Source organism: Ambystoma mexicanum, chromosome 1p, assembly GCF_040938575.1.
Source record: "Ambystoma mexicanum isolate Mex_15411 chromosome 1p, UKY_AmexF1_1, whole genome shotgun sequence".
NCBI classification, from domain to species: Eukaryota; Metazoa; Chordata; class Amphibia; order Caudata; family Ambystomatidae; genus Ambystoma; species Ambystoma mexicanum.
The window spans coordinates 1,057,433,282-1,057,453,607 of NC_090921.1; positions in this window are offsets into that span (position 1 = coordinate 1,057,433,282).

Consider the following 20,326-nt stretch of genomic DNA (forward strand, 5'->3'; position numbering starts at 1 on the left):
GCTGCAGTGAGAGAAGTTTCTTGCATAACGGAGCATAATACAAATCAGGCTGCAGTGAGAGAAGTTTCTACAAACAAAGACTACAAGCCATAACACCAAGCAAGTCACATCCAATCAGGGGATAAAGCAAGGGATTGGACTTTGGTAAAGCAATCCAACGCCTCAGTGCCATCAGTGAAATAACTGCTGGACTTTTGCGCCCCTGCTAAGAAAGAGAGAAAGCCGGACTGAGAGCCCACCAACTAATTACCCAAGGTGAGCATACACACAGCGTATAAACAGTGGGAGGTTACGGAAGGGGAGGGGGTTAGAGAGGCAGTTCACAGACCCTACTCACCGTCGCCCTATGTTCTTGTTTCCTGATTCAGATGCAGTCTTCCAAAAAGGCGGCCTAGAAAAAACCCAGCACAGAGGATCCTGACACTCCCGCAGAGCTAAGGTGAGCGTGACAGAACGCTAAACCAGCTTTGAAATCTCTGCCCGAGTATCATGGGGACCTCTGATACTGACCAGTTAGCACAGTTATTAGGAGAGCTGCGGGCCGAGGTCCTTACCGCACGGCAGGAAACCAATGCCTTGCGGAGAGAAATTGTTGTGAATAGAGACCGGACCGAGGAATTAGCACGGCAAGTGCTACAGCATCAAGCAGGGCAGTCCCCATTACCTGGTAGTCAGCCTTTTGTCACACCCCAGTAGCCCTGGTGCAGGTCGTCCTCCCAGGGGCGGTTCCATTGGCTCCCCCAGAGTGTTTTTCCAGGGACCCTAACAAATTTGTTGTCTTCATGAATCAGTGTCATCTGCATTTCCTGTGCAGACCTGGGGCTTTCCCCAATGAGCCGTCCCGAGTAGAGTTTGTTTTGTCCTATTTGCGGGGAGTGCATCTGATTGGTCCATTCCTCTGGTGAATCGGGACGATCCATTGTTATGAAACTTTGCAGGTTTTCAGCGACAGTTGGAAAAACTGTTTGCCTGTCACACCAGGGGCCAAACCTTAGACAATGAACTCCTGTCATTGCCGCAAGGGAACCAGGACTTGTTAACAGCCACATTTAACAGATTAGTGGCAGAGACCAACTGGCCCGAGGAAAAAAGGACCACTCTCTTTCATCGAGGTTTACGAGGGGCGTTAAAAGACGTTTTGGCCCAAGTGGTGAATCCTCCCGACGATTGTGCAGAATTTATCGACCTGGTGGTACGACTTGATCATAGACTACAGGATCGGAAAAACTGACCGAGCACGCTCTGAGAATAGAGCAGTGTTTGTACGCACGAGAGGAGCACAGTCTCGCCAGTCAGAGAACCAACCTGAGCCCATGCAGATCAGCGGCATACGGAGCCCACTCAAAAAGGAGAACGGGAAAAGAGACGACAACAGCAGTTGTGTTTCTATTGTGGTAAAGCTGGACATTTCCTGCGTGATTGCCCAGTGAAGCCACAGAGAAAAGGTTTAGGAGCACTGGATAGAGAGGACCCCAAGCCCGATTCGGAAAACTCCAACGTCTGGCAAGCGTAGAGGTCCGTTTGTCGAGCAGGGAGAAGGATACGCAGACCTCTCACTTCATCATCCCAGCAATCCTGATCAGTCGGCAACAGCCCTCTTGGATGAATGCCCTCGAGGCATACATAGACAGTGGGGCACTAAGCAATTACATTGATCAGGGTCTGGCGGGGCAAATCGGTCTCCTCTCACACTCAAAGGTAAGGTTGGAGAATGTTACGGCGGTCGATTTCACACAGTTGTCCTCTGGACCAGTAACCCACTGTACTGAAACTGTAACGCTCCTTTCCCTGAATGGCCACAGAGAAGACATCGCCTTCGACCTGATAAGGGCTCCCCAGTTTTGACTGATCCTGGGAATCCCATGGTTGGAGGCTCATAACCCGCAAATAGATTGGCGTACGAAAGAATTAGCCTTCTCTGAGGAGTGCATCCGTTCTTGCTATAAAAAAAACAATACTCAGGAACCACAGACTCAAGCCACCCCAAGGAGGGATTTAGTGCTCGGCCTATTAGGCGTTCTACCCCAGGCATATGTAGATTTCCAGGACGTATTTCAAAAGGAACAGGCTAACACGTTACCACCACATCGGGCATATGACTGCCAGATAGACCTTATCCCTGGCGCTCAGACCCCATGCAGCCACATTTATGCGTTAACCGAACAAGAAAACAACCATTTGAAGGCGTACATGGAGCAGTACCTGGCAAATGGGTTTATCCGACCCTCAAAATTCCCGGCAGCCTCTCCTCTCTTCTTTGTCCCGAAGAAAGCGGGGGACCTGAGGGCCTGCATCGATTACCGGTTACTGAACCAGATAACGATTAAGAACCGGTACCCTCTGCCACTCATTCCGGAGCTACTAGACCAGGTGAAAGACGCTCAAATTTATACCAAGTTAGATCTATGGGGGGCATACCACCTGGTGCGAATCAAAAGAGGAGATGAGTGGAAAACAGCGTTCCGAACAAAATACGGCCTTTATGAGTACCAGGTGATGCCCTTCGGGTTATGCAGCGCCCCGGCTGCCTTTCAGAACTTCATAAATGATGTGTTAAGGGATCTACTCGATGTATGTGCTATCGTCTACATCAATGATATTCTGGTGTATTCCGCCACCGAACAGGAACACATCAACCATGTGTGGGCTGTCCTGGACAGACTCAGGCATCATCGACTCTACGCTAAACTGGAGAAATGTTCTTTTCATGTGTCAGAAGTAGAGTTCTTGGGATTCATTCTATCGCCTCACGGAATCAGAATGGACAACAGGAAGGTGAACGCAATCTTGAACTGGCCATCCCCCACCTCCATCAAAGGAATTCAGAGTTTCCTAGGCTTTGCGAATTTCTATCGCCGCTTCATTCCTGGCTTCTCCCAGGTTGTTCACCCGATCACTTCCTTGCTATGGAAGAACAAATGATTCGACTGGCCTGAAGAAGCGGAAACCGCCTTCCAGGCCCTGAAATCTATATTCATCTCGGCTCCAATATTACGTCACCCGAAACCTGACCTTCCTTACGTAGTGGAAACCGATGCCTCCAGCACAGCCATGGGAGCGGTCCTCTCACAAAGAGACCCTGACACAGGCCAGTTACATCCAGTCGCATTCTGGTCGAAAAAAAATTCTCCAGATGAAAAGAACTATGCAATTACCGATAAAGAGCTTCTTGCCATCAAAGCTGCCTTCAAAGAATGGAGACATTATCTATTGGGGGCCCGACACACGGTCACAGTCATCACAGACCATCGCAATCTTCAGTACCTTAAGACAGCAAGAGCACAATCGTCACGTCAGATGCGATGGGCATTATTCTTTGCAGAATATGATTACATCATTACATATCGCCCGGGAAGATGCAACGGCAAAGCCGACACATTGTCATGACTAGGAAGCGAAGACAAGGTCTACGAGAAAACTGAACCCATTGCCATAATACCTGAAAGCAGACTCCTAGGTGTCGTAACTATTACTTCATTAGATGAACTAAAGCCGACATACTACATCATATAAGCCAAGAAGAACTCCAGACATGGGTCACTAAGAGCAGTCAACACACCTTAATCAAAGGCTTACCATATTTCCAGGAACGTTTGTATCTGCCAACTGAAAACCAACGGGAAAACGTAATCGCCTCCTATCACGATACGTTAGTGGAAGGACATCCTGGAGTGGCAAAGACCTTGGCCAAAGTTCAAAGAAATGACTGGTGGCCCACCTGGCAAAAAGACGTCGCCCAATTTGTGCTCTCATGTGGCACATGTGCGCAAAACAAATCCCAAAAACAGAAACCAGAAGGCCTCCTATGCCCCCTGGCTGTTCCGTCAACATCATGGCACACGCTATCCCTCGATTTTATAACAGATCTACCCCCCTGTAATGGGTACAATACGATACTGGTTGTTGTGGACCTGTTCTCAAAGATGGCCCATTTCATTCCCCTGAAAGGTTTACCAACGGCGCTCACTTTAGCGAAGATCTTCTTGGAGCAGATAGTCAGGCTGCATGGCTTTCCTTCAATCTTAGTGTCGGACCGGGGCAGTCAATTCATCTCCAAATTCTGGCGAAAGAGCTGTGAACTAGCTCAAGTGGATGTACGCCTGTCTACCAGTCACCATCCTCAAACCGATGGCCAAACGGAACAAACCAACCAGACGCTAGAGCAATACCTCAGATGTCTACTTCACCAATCGGAAAAAACCTGGAAAGACGTCCTCTGTATTGCAGAATAAGCTTACAATAACTCACAGCATTCCACTACTGGACAAAGCCCATTCCACATTTTATCATCCACGAACCTCCACTTTTGACCCTCCAGAGGAGCTGGAAATGCTACCAGTAAAGGCCTTGCACACGACCATTAAGCAAGCATTTAAAGAAGCCACGGAACACTTGACAAAAGCCAAGAAGAGACATAAAGAGTTTGCAGACAGGCATCGGAAAAAAATCCCCGACCTACCAAGTCGAAGACACTGTATAGTTAGCCTCAAAGTACATGCCAACAAAGTGACCTCAAACTTTTCGCCCGAGATACCTAGGACCATACACCATAGAATCTATCATCAATCCGGTGGCAGTAAAGTTAACCTTGACGAAAAGAATGCGAATCCTCCCGGTATTCCATGTGTCACTCCTAAAACCAGTTCTCCCTGGCACCCGTTTACAAGTGCCTCCGTTGCCTGTCATCATAGATGGAGAACTAGAATATGAGGTCAAGGACATACTAGACTCGAAATGAAGTCCAAGCTGTATTACCTAGTAGAACGGAAAGGGTATTGCCCGCAAGACACATCCTGGGAACCCAGTGAACACGTCCACGCGCCTCAGCTAGTTAAAAGATTCCATCGTGTACATCCAATTAAACCTGGACCCAGGGGTTCCGTTTTAGGGGGGGTTTTGGGGAGGAGTACTGTCACAACTTGCATAGCGCCTGCCTCTCCAACCCAAATAGGCTCACATCTAAGCACCCCTGCACTCTCTCTTGGGGCTTGTAGGGCTTCACAACATATTTCAAAATGGGGAACTCAGAAACGGCCCAGTTGGTCCAGGGCATGGCATACTTGGCATCAGCAGCTTCACTTAATACCAACTGAGCTGTACACAGTGAAGTAACTGCTGTGAAGTAACTGCTGTGAAGTAACTGCTCGATTTTTAGAGGATTGTTTGGGGATTGCATACCACTGAGGATTTCTAATTAACATATTTTGGGTGCATTAAGCCAAAAGGAAGCCAAAAGCAATCCACTGAGTACAGTGGGAGTTTCTGCAGTTAACGAGGATTTAAAGAGGATTTAAATGTTTGGGAAAATCCAGTAGCAATGCACTTTCAATCCAGATTTTGTTTGGTAGGTTATGCTAGGTAGAGGCTGCTATTGGCAGGTCAGCAGGTGACCTATAGTTAATGTTTCATGTAGTGGCGAGGTAATCGTCACTGCGCCGTGATAAAGTAGCGTTTGCAGAGGACGTGCCAGAGCAGCAGGAACATTTAGTGAGTAATGCCGCACCTTTACTTTCTATCACTTCCTGCTTCATGGATGTTGGCTGCACCTGCAATATAACAGAGGCATGGGGCTGGGTGTCCCATTTTCTAGCACAGTGCCATGTGCTATTTGGGACCACCTGACCGGCACCTAATACCATTAGTCTGCCCCCCTCATCTTGCAGGAGTGATGTCCTTGTCCCAGAAGCTGTAATTTATAAGGGAAATTTCAACTCCAAGGAAGCCTACAGAAGGACTGTCTGGAATGTAGATCTTTGCATGGATGTACGTGATGATTTCATTGACGAAAATTTTGAATCCGAAAAGCACAAATTCGAAATGCCTGCCACTAAATAATCACGCACCGCACCCCTGCTTGCTGTCCTCCACCCCCTACCCTTAAAACGTACCTCCTACACCGCACTTATCCGCTGTACCTCTCCACGGCTCTTATTTCCTGCAAAGCGAATTCCGCCTCCCGATTGATGGGCGGAATTTCCACCGAATGGTCTGTTTTTTTTCCTTTGAAAATCTTTCTTTGTCCCCGGCTTTCCTTTTTATGGAAGCTGCGGACACCCCCTTGTCCCCAAATCCCCTTAATGTCGATCAAGGGGAGCGGGGACCCCCCCGCAACTCCCGCTGCCTTATTTGACATTTTGGCTTTTGCGCTTTTTTACCGTGCCAAATTCGGCATTTTCTCCAGTTCGGTATTTTACTTTTGAGATTTTCTAAGGATACCTCTTTGGATACCTTGCTCAGGAAATCAAATGGAACACCTGTCAACTTGCTCCGGACGAACCCCAAGGCCTGATTTTACCATGCCTCCAAGTATTGGTGCCTGCCTGTTGCCTTGTATTTACATAAAGAGCAACTAAAACTAATATCATGCTACTTTTGCTAAACATGTCTCCATAATAATTTATATTTTGTCAGGTTGGTTTGTTATGATTTCTGTACCTTTAATCTCTAAAAAGTAAAACAATGGTTTTGTTCTGAAAAGTCAAACATTAACACATATCAGTAGCAACTAGAGACAATTAGATATGCTTCAAGTGGCTACATCTTAGACTGGAATCAAATTTCGTCTTCACTACTTAACCAAAGTGTGTAATCCTGGGCAATCATTCAATCTCATTGTGCCTTAAGTGACAACATTGGGAGTCTCTAGAAGAGATTCAATTTGCAGTGTATTTTATTTTTTAAAAAAGGACTCATGGTATACTAAACTATAGTGTAATTCAGACCTTGACATAGGGATACCAGCTCAGACGACCCAAGGACCTCCTCTTGGGGTCATTTTTTTCGGTCCACATAAGAGAACCCACATGGGCATTTAATGAGGTACATATTCGCTGTAGCTTGTCAAGTTACACAACTTTTAAAATTGATTATATAGCCCATAAATTAATGATTTATTTCCTTCAACTTTATTACTACATTGCTCTCTATACACGATAAACAAGTACCACTTTTTTGTAGTTGTAACTTGAGTTGCTATGGTAATTTACCTGTGTCAGATTCCACTTGCATTTCCCTGATAATCATGTAATGTTAATGTGTCAATAATGACGGTTCCTTGAGTAATTGCTGCATTTCTGGGGCTGTTTGTGATATTTTCCTGTGTTTTAGCGCTATCTGTTTAATTTGATCACTGTGTATTGAGCATTGGCTAACCAGTCGATCATAATTTGTTAAAATTGTTGACCTTGTAGCAGTCATCTTCGTAGTGTTGCCACTATTTGGCTTGTGATAGAATGTGTTTGTCATAGATGATCTGTGCGACTTTTCTTGTGAGTTGTTGTGATCGCTGTTTCATCGGACTACCAGGTAATAGCCCACAAATTGATCCCCAACATGTTTAATCTCAACCAAACTAACCGGAAAGGAAAAAGAGGAGGAAGTATTGCCATGGCACCCAAGGAATACCTCAACATCTCAAGTTTACATGACTCTGTCTTCCTGTACTGTGAGGGACTCCTGATCCACTATGCACTGAATCGTCCAATCATCATCTCGTTCCTGCTTTTTTACAGATCACCCTCATACATCTTGGAATTGCTGTAAGTCTACAACAAAGGATGATTATGGTGAAAGTGATGCAAAAGTGTCCAGAGTGATGGTAGTCTTTGTAAGGGAGATGTGGCACCCACTTTATCAGAAACCCTTAGTCAAGCAGCAATTGTACTACTATACGGTTATGTTTTTACACTGTAACTTGGTCCTGAGCCATTATAAGAATGTCATTCAGATATATCATCTTATTCCTTTCCTCTAAAGACATCGTCCTCTAGATGCAATCATTTTATGAGAAGAAGATGGACAAATAAGAAAGAACAGAATTATTAAAATGTGATGGCATTATATAAAGCCAAAGAGTGTTTCTGTTGTGAGGCAAACAGTATGGTGAGGGAAGCGTCGTTGGGATTTAGTCAAATGTACAAAATAGCTTGGCCTCAACATGTGACAAAATGACTTCTGCTGTGCAGGAGTACAAGAATGAATAATGGCTAGACCACATGCCCAGTCCCCACACTTCTGCAAACGAACAGTGATCACAATCATAAAGGTAAAATAGGCACAGCCAAGAGATATATGTGCTTCACCTTTTGTGGTAACGTGGGTTTAGGGAAGGCTATAGAAGTGGTGTGAATGTGATCAGTAGTGACACAAATAGCAAAGTATCTATAAAATACTTTTATACAAATTTATATATTTATACTTATATACTTTAGCACAGTATCTATAAAATACTTATGTACAAATGTATCTATAAAATATTCGTAAAACCCTTTCCTATTTCTTTTATTGTTGTTTATTATCTTCCTGGTCCCATTGGTTCCTTTTGTGAAGACATTGACCATCTCTTGTCTCATATCCTACCTACTCTCACACCTGTTGTCCTGTTAGGGGACTTTAATCTCCATATGGCTTCTATGTACTCTGCTACTCCTTTTCTCTCTATTCTTGATTGTCATTTTCTCCTACCCCTCTCTCTGCCCATCTCACATCTCTGGTTCCTCTTTGGATTTGATATTTATCTCGACTTTTACTTCCTCTCCTGTTCTAGCTCTTCCTATCTATCTTTCTGATTATTATATACTTTCCACATCATTCCTTCCTCTTAACCCTGGTCGTTCTGTTTCTCCCACTCATGGTCCAATATTTTCTAGTTGTGATCTATGCAACTTTTTAACACTACCTGCACTTTGGCGCTTTCTACTCCTCTTTCCTTCAAAGCTCTTAATGCCGATGAGGCAGCATCTCTCATGTCCCTATCCCTCATCACTTCTCTTGATCACCTTTACTCTGTCTCCCTTCAGCCCAACTCACAAACCCTCCCAGCCCTGACTTTCTTCTCACTTGTGCTCTATGCACCGATTTCTTTGTCGTCTTGAAAGGTGTTGGCTCAAGACCAAATCCACATCTGATCGTTCCTCCTATTTCTCTGACCACACTCTTTATGATAGTTGTTTATGCTCTGCTAAACGTCTTTATTCCTCGGATCTACTACAAACTCAGTCTACTCATCCTAGGCATCTTTTTCAAACTCTTGCACGTCTTCTCTCTCCTCCTACTACGGATCACTGCACAAATTCTACTCTCTCCACGCCTGACTTTGCTTACTTCTTCTCTTCAAAAGTTCTTTCTCTTCGCCATGACAATGAAGCATCTAAACCACCTCAACGGTCCCCCGCTTCCGCTGCTCATATTCCTCAAGCCACCATTACTCACTTTACCCCTGTGTCCAATTCTGAGGTTCTTCTCTTACTTGCTAAAGCCCTTCCTACTGCCTCCCCTACTGGTCCTATTCCTTCCACGTTAATCCCTAAGGTCCACCCATTTCTTGTACCTTATCTTGTCTCCTTCTTCAACATCTGTCTCTCTACCTCCAGTTTTCCCAAATCATTTAAGCACGCTTCCATTATTGTAATTTTGAATAAACCCACTGCTGATCCTCTGCTTGTTTCAAATTTCCGTCCTATTTCTCTATTGCCCTATCTCCCCAAACCTCTTGAAAGGCTTTTCTATTCTCAGATCTCCACCTTTGTTTCTGCCTCCTCTGTTCGTCCAAAATTTCAATCTGTTTTCCGTCCTTATCATTCCACAGAAACTGCTCTGCTTTCGGTGTTGAATTCTCTCCTTTCGGCATGCTATTCTAAACACTCATCTTTTTTACTCTTTTAGGTTTATCGGTGACTTTCGACACAGTCGATCACTCCCTACTCCTAACTTCACTTTCCTCTTTTCGCCTCTCAGGTCCGGTTCTGTCTTGGTTTCAGTCTTTCCTCTCTAACAGAACATTTTTGGTCTCTGGGGTGGGCAAGTCTTCTGAATCACTCTCCCTTGCTCACGGTGTGCCACAAGGATCAGTTCTGGGCCCTTTTCTATTCTCACTCTACACATCGCATCTTGTGGCTGTCATTTCCTCCTCCGGGTTGTTCCACCATTTCTATGTGGATGACACCCAACTATTTCTTTCCTTCTCCTCTTTCTCTCCTGAAATCCACCTTCATCTATCTGCTTGTCTGGTTGCAATCAAATCTTGGATGTCCTCCCATTATCTCACCCTTAATGCTGCAAAGACCAAGGTACTGTTTTTCCCTGCCAACAATCTTTCTCCTCGTTTTACACTCTTTTATATAATTTCCGCCGTCTAAGCTTCCAATTTCATCCACAGATCGTAATATTGGTCTGTACTTTGATACTAATCTTTCCTTTTCTTACCACATCTGACTAACTGCTCGTTCTTGTCGCTTTCACCTCTACAGCAATCGTAAGGTTTGTCCATTCCTTACTTTTCAGGCATCCGAACTTCTAATATCTTCTTTAATTTGTTCTCAACTCTTCTATTGCCCGTCTGTCCTATTTGGCCTGCCTAACTCTCATTTTGCCCCCCACTCAAATCAGTGTTCAACTCTTCTATTTGTCTTTTGTGTCTTCTCTCACCACTGCATCTCTTAAAACACTTGATTTGTTATCTTTTCACTCTCAAATGAAATAAAAAAATGTTTTTCTTGTATTTAAATCTTTTCATGGTTTTGCTCCCGGCTATCTTGCTGCATTAATATCTTTCTATGTCCCTGCACGCTCTCCTCGTTCTTAGAGTCACTAGGCCCGAAGAAGGACCAGGGGGTAGTTCTGGGTAATAGTGCCTTTCTGTTGTTCTTAGGCATTGTGCTGGGTCAAGCAGTGACCATGCATTGAGTCAGTTTAAATTGGGAGCTCATTGCAGTCCGAGTGTGACGGTCAGGTTGCACAGTTTGGATGGAGTGAAAGTGGTTCGAGACATTGGTAATCATTGGCTTGAATTGAGGTCCAACGGTTTGCTGCAGTGACCTTGGTGCTCTCAGGAAAGGTATGAAGAGGCAGTGGTTTGAGCATGGCCTTCAGTGGAAAGCAGGTTGTTTGAGCCGAACAGGTGACATGCTCCGCTTGGCACAGTGCAGCAGTGAGCAGGTAGTTTGAGTTTGATGGAGTACCAAAAGCAGCACCAGCGAGTTTCTTTGGTTCGAGTGTGGTGAGAATGGCTCAAATGTCCCGGCCTAGGGAGGATTGGTGCAGAGTGGCAGGTCCTAGTACTCAGCAAGAGTCACCCCGGAATGCCCTGGCAGTGGCTAGGGAGCATCGCTTGCCTCTGCCTTGGAATCCCCCTTCACCTCAGTGGCTGAGTGCTTTGGGAATATATCAACTCTCCCAAAAGAGGTCCAAATGAATTATTCAAGTCCTCAATGGTCCATTAGTGAATCAAATAATGAGTGGAAGACACCCTCATTTATAGGCAAAGGTCCATAGGTGACTGGACAAAAGCAAGTCTTCTTTAAGGGGTCCAGTCCCTGTTCTTGTGACAAGTGACCTTTGCCTTCTGACATCACACCCAAAGTGCGTTGTGCTGAAGGAAGAGAAAGGGACAGGAAAGAAAGCCAGGGATAGAGAGAAAACAAGATGGGGGAATCTTTCTACAACTGCCCTGAACTCCCTGTGTCTACACTAACTCAACCCTTCCCTTGTCAGTAATATCAAAGGCTCTTTTGGTATTCAACACCCTTGTGTGAGGCTAGTCCTTTTAGAGTGGGTGTGCCCTTTGATGCCTGTTTCCCAGGACAGATCCTGCTTGGAGGCTATCCTGCTGGAGAGTGGCATTACCAGTCCTCACAAAGGAACAAAGGTGACGCCCAGCTATTCAGTCTCCTGCCCTGCAAGCTGGCAGGGCCAGGCTATCTGACCAGAATACATATAACCCTTCCACAGCTGAGCTGACGTCACAAGTCTGACACGCGTGAAACCATTTCGTTATGTTATGTTTTGTTAAAAGAATTTCTAACACGCACGTTCACCCAAAGGGCATATTGGTACGAGGACTCAGACAGCAACTGACCAACACTTGTGGCCTAGATTACCAGAGTTTTTAAAGTGCGCCAGAACTGTAGATGGTTCTCAATGCTCCTTAGAGCAGTGGGAAGGTCGTTCCAGAGTTTACCAGCAGAAACTGAGAAGGCATGACCGCCAACCCTAGAGAGGTGGCATTTGGGAATGACCACTAGTCGGGCATTACCAGAGCAAAGAGTGCTTGCAGGAATATAGGGCAGGAACTTGTATTGAAGAATGTCCGCCCCGAGGAAATAGTACGCCCGGTGAACTAATCACAGGTATTTAAATGTAATCCTTTTAGTCACCGGGAGCCAGTGAAGAATGCAGAGCACTGGACTAATGTGAGAGCAATAGGGGGAGGAAGTGGTGACCCGAGCTGCAAGATTCTGCAAGAGCTGCAGCTGATGTATAAGGCCAGCAGGCTGATCCAGAAACAGAGCATTGCAATAGTTTATGCGACTGGTAACTAGCGAGGCAACCACAGAGGGCCGCAAAGAGGCAGGCAGAAATGGTAGGACCTTGCAAAGCACTTTCAAAAGGAAGTGACCTGTCTTATATACCGCTCCAAAAAGGGGAGCCATCGAAAGTGAGGAAGAAAGATACACACCAAGATTTGTAACTGCAGTTACCGGAATGGGAAAGTCACCCAGAGACGATGGCCAAAAGGAAGGAGTCCAGAGCATAGAATCCAGGGAAGAACCCACCACCAGAACCTGTCATCGGTGTAGGAATAGCACCAGAAGCCATGAAAGCGGATGAGACCAACCAGAGGCTGAACATAGATGTTAAAAGGCATCAGGGAATAGGCAGAACTTTGGGGAACACCACAAGAAAGCAGGAAAGAAGTAAACCACGCCTGGACTTGGCCAGAGAGGCAGCAAGGGCCAGGCCGGACAGCTGGTTGGCGAGATGGAGTGGTCAACAGTATCAAATGCCGCAGAAAGATCTAACAATATCAGGGCTTCCATTCCACTGATCAACAAGCATGGCCAGACAATCCACAATGGACACAAGGATACTTTCCGTTCCATGCCCAGGCCGGAATCCAGACTGAAAGGAGTCAAGAAAAGATGAAGTTTCAAAAAAAGAAGAGAGAAGAGGTAAAACCAGGGATTCAAGCAGTTTCAAGCAGTTTCATGAAAAATGGAAGAAGAGAGAGAGGATGAAAATTAGCCAACAGCGAGGAGCCCAGTGATGGTTTTTTGAGAAGAGGAATGATAATAGCCTATTTAAGCTCCCAGGAATAGAGCCCAGTTTACAGGAGGAATTAACTGCTCTGGTAATGATCTCCTTGAGTACCCCCAGGGGTACGGGGTCAGAGGGGTCCACAGATTTAAGTTGGCTGACCACCCTAGCCACCGGCTCTGTAGAAAACTCAGGGAACCTAGACCATAAGTGTAGTAAAACAGAGGTAAACTCAACAGGGCTGCTGATGTTGATGACGTTATGGGCATTCAAATGAATGTGCTTGCAGATATCCACAATTCTGGTGGTAACATCTCAGCTAATGAATCACAAACGATGTGAGTAGGGAGCAGATTGGGAGTAAAGCAAGCAGTGGAGGAGAAAGACTTAACAACTGTGAACAACTCCTTAGACTGATTTAACGCAAACTCAACCTTACCCATGAAAAATCTCTGCTTAGCTAACCTGATAGCAGTGTGATATTCACTAGTACGGTGGCAAAAAAGTATTCTCTCAGCGGGTCCATAGGACAAGCGCCACTTGCATTCGGCTTACCTCAGTTCCAGGTGAGCTGCCTTGAGCTCTGCAGAAAACCAGGGCTGCGGTTGCGGTGTTGAATAAGTGTAAGCAGGGCCACTTGGAAAGCCGCATCACGCAGTATCTGTACTAAAAAAGACAGATCTACACACACTGCATTTTTACATCTATCATTAATCACTGCTAGCATATGGTTGTGATCGACTGTACACCAGTAGCGTTTCAAAATAGCAGCTCGAAGAGGTTGAGACAGGGCAGCAGTATCCTGAACCGACAGAGGTATTAGACAGTGGTCCAACCAGAGTACAGGTCTAACAGGTACGATCAGAATACTGGGATCAGCAGAGAAGATAAAGGTCCAGGATACCACCCAACACATGAGTGGGTCTGTGTACAAGTTGGTTAAGGCCAAGATCAGCTAGGGAGTCAAAAATCTGGTCCAACATTGGGGCATAGGGAAGGTTGTAACGGATATTAAAGTCCCTTAGCACCAATATGTCAGATAATTTAACTTGGAGGGCCACAACTAGATCCAAAAAGGGTTAAGGAAATCAGAATAGGATCCAGGATGGCAATACATAATAAGAAAATGCAAAGAGGGTGAAGCAGACATTTTTAAACACACCAAGAGAGCTTCCATTTTCAAACTATGGGGCAACGGAATCAAGGAAAACAGGAGGGTAGATTTCAGAATAATAGCCACCCCACCCCCAGGTTGGAGGTCAACCCTATCCAAATGGATAATATTATAATCTTCCGGTATGATGTGGCTTAAATAAGTATGCGAGATACTAGCCACCATACCTTAAATTCAGGCATGACCTTTATTTAAAGTTTACAATTGCCAACAGGGTAGTAACTCTAATTTTTATGTGGTTTGTGAACAGTGGTGCATATCTTAAATGCAGCCCCTGTGCTACAGTGACTTGGCTGTCACAGAAGCAGTCATGAGGGGACCTGTAACCCGTTAACCTGCTCTGTGCCACTCAGGAGCAGGTGCTGCAGATCAGGGTATTGATTCAGCCAGGCACAGGTGTACACTATGCTTATGAAAGGGAGACCTGATTAGCAGATTACCCTTTCTGAGATGGAATTACCTGCATCATTCTATTAATTTAATAAAAATGAATAAGACAGAGCTTCTACACCCTTACCAGATGGCAATTCGCAACACAATACATCTCTTAATAACACAGTTGTATCCATTTTGCAATGCCTGTACACTACATACTGGTTGAGGAATTTCAGTTTGAACACTTGGGGGAATCCTTTCTCTTTTTTCCTCACTAAAAGAACAGATTACTTACCTCCGGTAATGTTATTTTTGATGTCGCTGCCACAGATTCTTTATCTTAGATATATTTTTGCGGTTGGAGGAAACTTTGGAAATGTCTTCACTATCAAGGGGTGCTGTGCAGCTTCGGCATTGAGGTTCCTCAACACTCCTCGGAGTCAGGGCCGAATGTGATGTCTGTGCCCATATAAGTAACCAGCACCTCCTCCCATGACCTCTGTTATCACATTTTCTCCCCGTGTTCAGCCGCATTTGGGAATTTTTATTTCGTACTCTTGAACTGATGGATTATTTTAAAATATATAACTGTCAATAATGCAATGATGGAGAGATTTGAGTGAATAAGGCACTCTTGTCGAAGGGCGGGATAGGAGGTCAATGAGGAATCCCTAGCAGGAACATCCATCAGAAAGAACACTACCAGAGATAATTAATTTGTTCTTCTAATTGATTGTGTCCTCCCACTGATTCCTCATCTTAGATGCACTTGCATAGCAGTGCTTCGTTTTAGGGGCAGGGAAAGATTGCGACTCCCATTGTAATTTTATCTTAAAGCATTCCGTAAGATTGCTCTGCCAAATCAGGCATCCTGGCTTGATACCGTGTCCAGGCAGTCATGTCTAGTGTGAAGGCACATGAAGTAAGACAGACAACAGACTTAAGTTCAAACAAACAATATTTATTAACTTAAATGTCAGGATGGTAGAAGGCCTAACTTGCCCTATATTATGGTGGGATTTCCCTACCTGAACAAAACGAAGGAAAGTTTGAGTCAAAGAGTCCAACTTAAAAGCCTGTCTGTGTCCAAAACCTATGCTTGCCCTCGCAAACTAAAACTAAACAGTGTTTATTATTAATAATAATAATAATAATAATAATAATTTAGCATTTATATAGCGCTACAAACCCTCAGGTATCTGAGCGCTGCTTATTATTACCCACGGTGTGTGGTGCTCAATTATTGACCTCGGAAGGATGAAAGGCTGAGTTTGGCCCTGCTGGGATTCGAACCTGCATTAGCAAGCGCTGCACGGGTGTCAAAGCGAGCACTCTACTCACTGTGCCACTTGACCGGTTTAGGGATGTCAATAATCAAAGAAATGGTGATCAACACAAAATGCTGAGCTTCTTCCAGCTCCCAGTGTGTCTTCAAATTCCCTTTCCCAAGTTCAAAGTAATACAGTTCAAACAAAAGAGGTCATGAGGCCCGGTCCTCAAGACAGTATTTATTGTTAATCAAGTCTCAGTGTTCCCTTCCCCAAGACCTCACTGTGGCACAGTTCAAACAAAAAGGGGTCTTGAGACCTTGTCCTCAAGGTGGTAGCTGTAGTTCATTACATCTCATGGTTCCCTTCGCCAAGACTTCAACGTTGCAACAAATGGATGATTCACTCTTTAAAAAAGCTCAACTTAACTCTGGGTCAACTTGGCCCTTCCCCTGGTTTGTGTCACCAACTCACTCATAGTGTTCCTTCTTGGTAGGGTTTGCAGTGTCGTTACCTTTTATAATATAGGGCTCACTGGTCTAGGCGCAGTTATCAGACCACACGGTTTACCCATGACTGGTTGCGCAACCAGGGCCTCTTGGTTCTTCAGCCCACACAGGTTTCTCTCTAGTCGCCGTTAGTTGCACTCCTTCACCTTTATTCCTTTCCCCATAGGTCCCTTTCATATGGGTATTCTCCTTTTAGTCTGTATTGATTCTTGGTTTTGCTTATAAAGTTCATTAATATTCAATATAAGTGTAACTTTTGTATTTTCAGCAAATTTCGTATTCAACTTGTTTGATTTATCACTGTTGTAAACTTTCCTTCAGCTCAGCGTTCAATATGTGTAGTCTAACGCTGTTTAAAACTTCCACTTTGTTTGGTATTCAATATATGTAGTTTTAATGCTGGTTTTAACTTTCATTCAGTTCGATATTCAAAATGTGCAGTTAAGCACTAATTTGAATCTTCCATTCTGTTCGGTATGTAATATGCATCTTGTTTCGCTTTGAAGCTTTAATTCATACAGAGCTTCATCGGTAGTAAGCATTCAGCCTGGAGCGCCCCGGTTTTCAAGTGTCTTTTCCCCAGCACTCACCAGTTTTCCTCCGGCAGCTCTTGCTCCCCCTCTCGGCTTCGCAGGTTGGCGCCCTGACCTCAGTGAGCTCCGCTGGCATGTCTCTCTCACTTCTGCGGGCACTGGGATCTTTGTGGCCCTGGGGTGGACGGGACAGCGTCCTCTCTTTCTCTGGTGCTCATTGGTAGCTCTCTGCTGCTCCATCTATGCCAAGGCGGCTCCCACACCTTTGGAGTATATGCTGGCGTACTGATCACACTTCAGGCCCCACCATGGCTGCCTCCACATGGAAAGGGTCCCCTGCTCTTTTCTACACAGGCCTCCCTGCTGCTGCTCACTTTGTCTCTTCAGTGGTTTCCCTTTATAGACCTGCAGCCCCTTGACAGGCTGCGGGTGAGAACATCTAATTAGACATGCCTGACCCTGTTTAAGAGGACATGCGTGACCATCACCATACTTTACAGTCATCTTCTTCGTCTCAGTACCTAAGTACTGAAAAGGTGTAGTGTTCATCACTCTTAGTCTCTTCTTCCTCATCCCAGTACTTTCAGATGTTAAATGTGGGGAAATGAGGGGAGAGACAATACTCCATAAAGATTGGAGAAGGTCCAGATTGGTCACAATCATTGAAAGGTGGGTGCCATGTCTCGCTTAAGGGCACCCCATTCCCAAAACCTGAGGACCCTCCAATCAGGTGATCCTCCCTCGCTTCTTCACCCCCAGGGTCAGGATCCAAGAGCGATGGCCTTTCCTTGGCCACCTGAGAAGAGGATACAGGGGGCTTAGGAGTGAGAATACCCTCAGGGTTGTCACACTATCAAATGTGTGTAGGGACGACCATGTTGCTGCTTGACATATGTGCAATGTTGGGACTCCTCTATGAAGTGCAGAGGAATCTGCCACTTCTCAAGTAGAGTGAGCCCTGTGAGGAACTCATGGTGACAACAAGTAAGACAGACACAAGTGATCACAGTTCAAGGGTGTTTAATGAACAATGTTTGCTGTATGAGGGTTGGAAAAACTCCTAATCTAAACCTAAATCTAAGATGGGAGCAAGCGTCAACAATCAAATGACAAATAAGGCAGTCCTAGTGGCATTGTGTCTAAGTAAAATGACCTATACTAAGAAACCTATTGCCAAACCTCACAACTAATACAAAACAAGGGTGTGGGGTTTTCAAGAAAAGAAAGAAGTGTTCTCAAATAATATGTCAGGATGCGTTAACTTGGGTCTCCCTTCCCGACGTTTTTGGACACACAGTAAGATGGGAGCTTGGAGCACACTACAGTCTCGGGCTTTTCCAGCACAAGACGACAGTTCCAATGGCAGTTCTCAGGATCGTCGATGGCCAAGTCTCATTTCCTTAGAAAGTCTCTTTCCTTCGGGGCCTGATGTGTTCAAATAACAAAAACAAAAGTTCCTTCTAATAGCAGCCCTCCGGACACGCTCTCTGGCTTTTCTAGCATGAGATGGTAGTTCAGCTTTTAACCCTCAAGCTTTTAGTTTTCAGGGCAGTCGATAGCCAAGTCTCGTTTCACTTGAAAGTCACTTGCCTTCGAGAACCTGACGTGTTCAAACAACAAAACAAAAGTTCCTTTAACAAATGAAAATTGTTATCCAATGTTCACTGGGTGATGGGTTCACCCCTGGGTCCCCCTCTTCTGGGCGCTGACCCTTTATGTATCATATTTCAAAATATATCCCAGTACCTTTATCACACAACTTTGGTTAACAGCTTCACCCCCTGGATCTCCCTCAGTCGGGCTTGGACCCCTCTTCTCTTTATATTCTTGAGTGATAGCTTCACGCCTGGATCTCCCTCGGTCAGGTTCGGACCCCTCCTGCCTTTAATTTCATGGGTGATAGCTTCACTCCTGAATCTCCCTCGGTCGGGCTCGGACCCCTCTTGCCTTTAACTTCTTGGGTGATAACTTCACCCCTGGATCTCTCTCAGTCTGCTCGGACCCCTCTTGACTTTAACGGGATTAAATTCAGTTGGTTTCTCAATGTTCACTTTTACTGTGGGATTCACTTCCCTTTCTCTCACAGTGCTTGTAGATCAAAGTCTTTCAATTGCACAGGGATTTCGCTTGACCCTCTGTATGGCAACTTTGACCTATTTCATTGGCCCTTCTACGATCATCTGGTATCTGTAGTTTGTCTCATATGGGGGTCGACCATAGTCTCTTGAATTAGCACCCACGTAGTGCCAGTTTTCCTCTACAGCTGGTCTTCCCTTCACACGTATCACAGTACAGTCAAAGTTCATCAGCTTTGGTTCAAAACTTGTCACTTTGCGATTCCTACTCAACACAGCCCGGTTCTTATTGGTTCTCCCCTCGACTCACCGGCTGTGATAAACCACTTGGCTATTTGCTTCTCTGCAGTCAAGGCTGGTACCATGTGCTTGGGAGCTTCCCTCGCTCCTGCTTATCGGCATATGTTTGCCCCGTGTACCATTGACATCTGCTGCAGGACACTTGTTCGCGGCTCTAGGCTCTCTTCCACAAAGGTTCTTCTGGTCTGGGACGAAAAGGACAATGTCACGTCCCTCCTCGCCACCCTCTCTATTCCCGCCGCTGTCTGCTGTACTCGCCTTTCTCATGCTTTGCTCTCTGGCTCCACCTTTTATCCCTGTGGGGAAAGGAATGGGCTGTCAGGTGTGTGGGATTCTGATCAATTGCCTGACTTTGCCCGACCCTTATATTGGGACATGTCAGGGGCACAGGCTTAACATTAGTCTGTTGTTTGGGGTATGTGCAAGTTTTTGTGTCGGAAACAGGGAAATTTTGAATGTCATAGCATCCTACAGAGTCAGAAGGGAAAGAGGTGTTGTATGGCATCATGTCCTTTGTATTTGGGTTTGGGGTGCTCTCTGAAGGGTAGGTTTTGGAGGGTTTGTTAAATGGACGAGAATGAACAGGATGAAGAAGAGAACATAGGGAATGGTGGGATTTGTAATTGTCGGTCACTTTCGACTGGGAGTTCAGAAAGTAATAATCAGAGGTACGAGATTGGTAGGGTTTGCGGAGTAAGCGGGTATAACTGGGGTTGTGACATGAACAAAGGGGATAGTGGGAATCGTAGTGTTTTGTCTGATCAGGTTGGGAATGCGGAAAATAATAATCAGAGGAATGGGTGGAAGAAGGATGGGAAGTATTCAAATGGAGACCGGTAAAACAAGGATTCTGGGAGTTCTGCTTTTTGGGTGTAAAATGGTTTGGGACCTTAAAGGATTGATTACGCACAGAGGGGTTGTTGGATCTAAGTAAGAGAGATATTTTAGGAGAAAGGGAGGTTGAGTTGGTGTAACCTATAAACGATTCAGGAAGCACATCTTCTTCGTTCCTTTCTTTGGCAAAATTCCGCATATCACCTTGGATATTCCCCCAAGCATA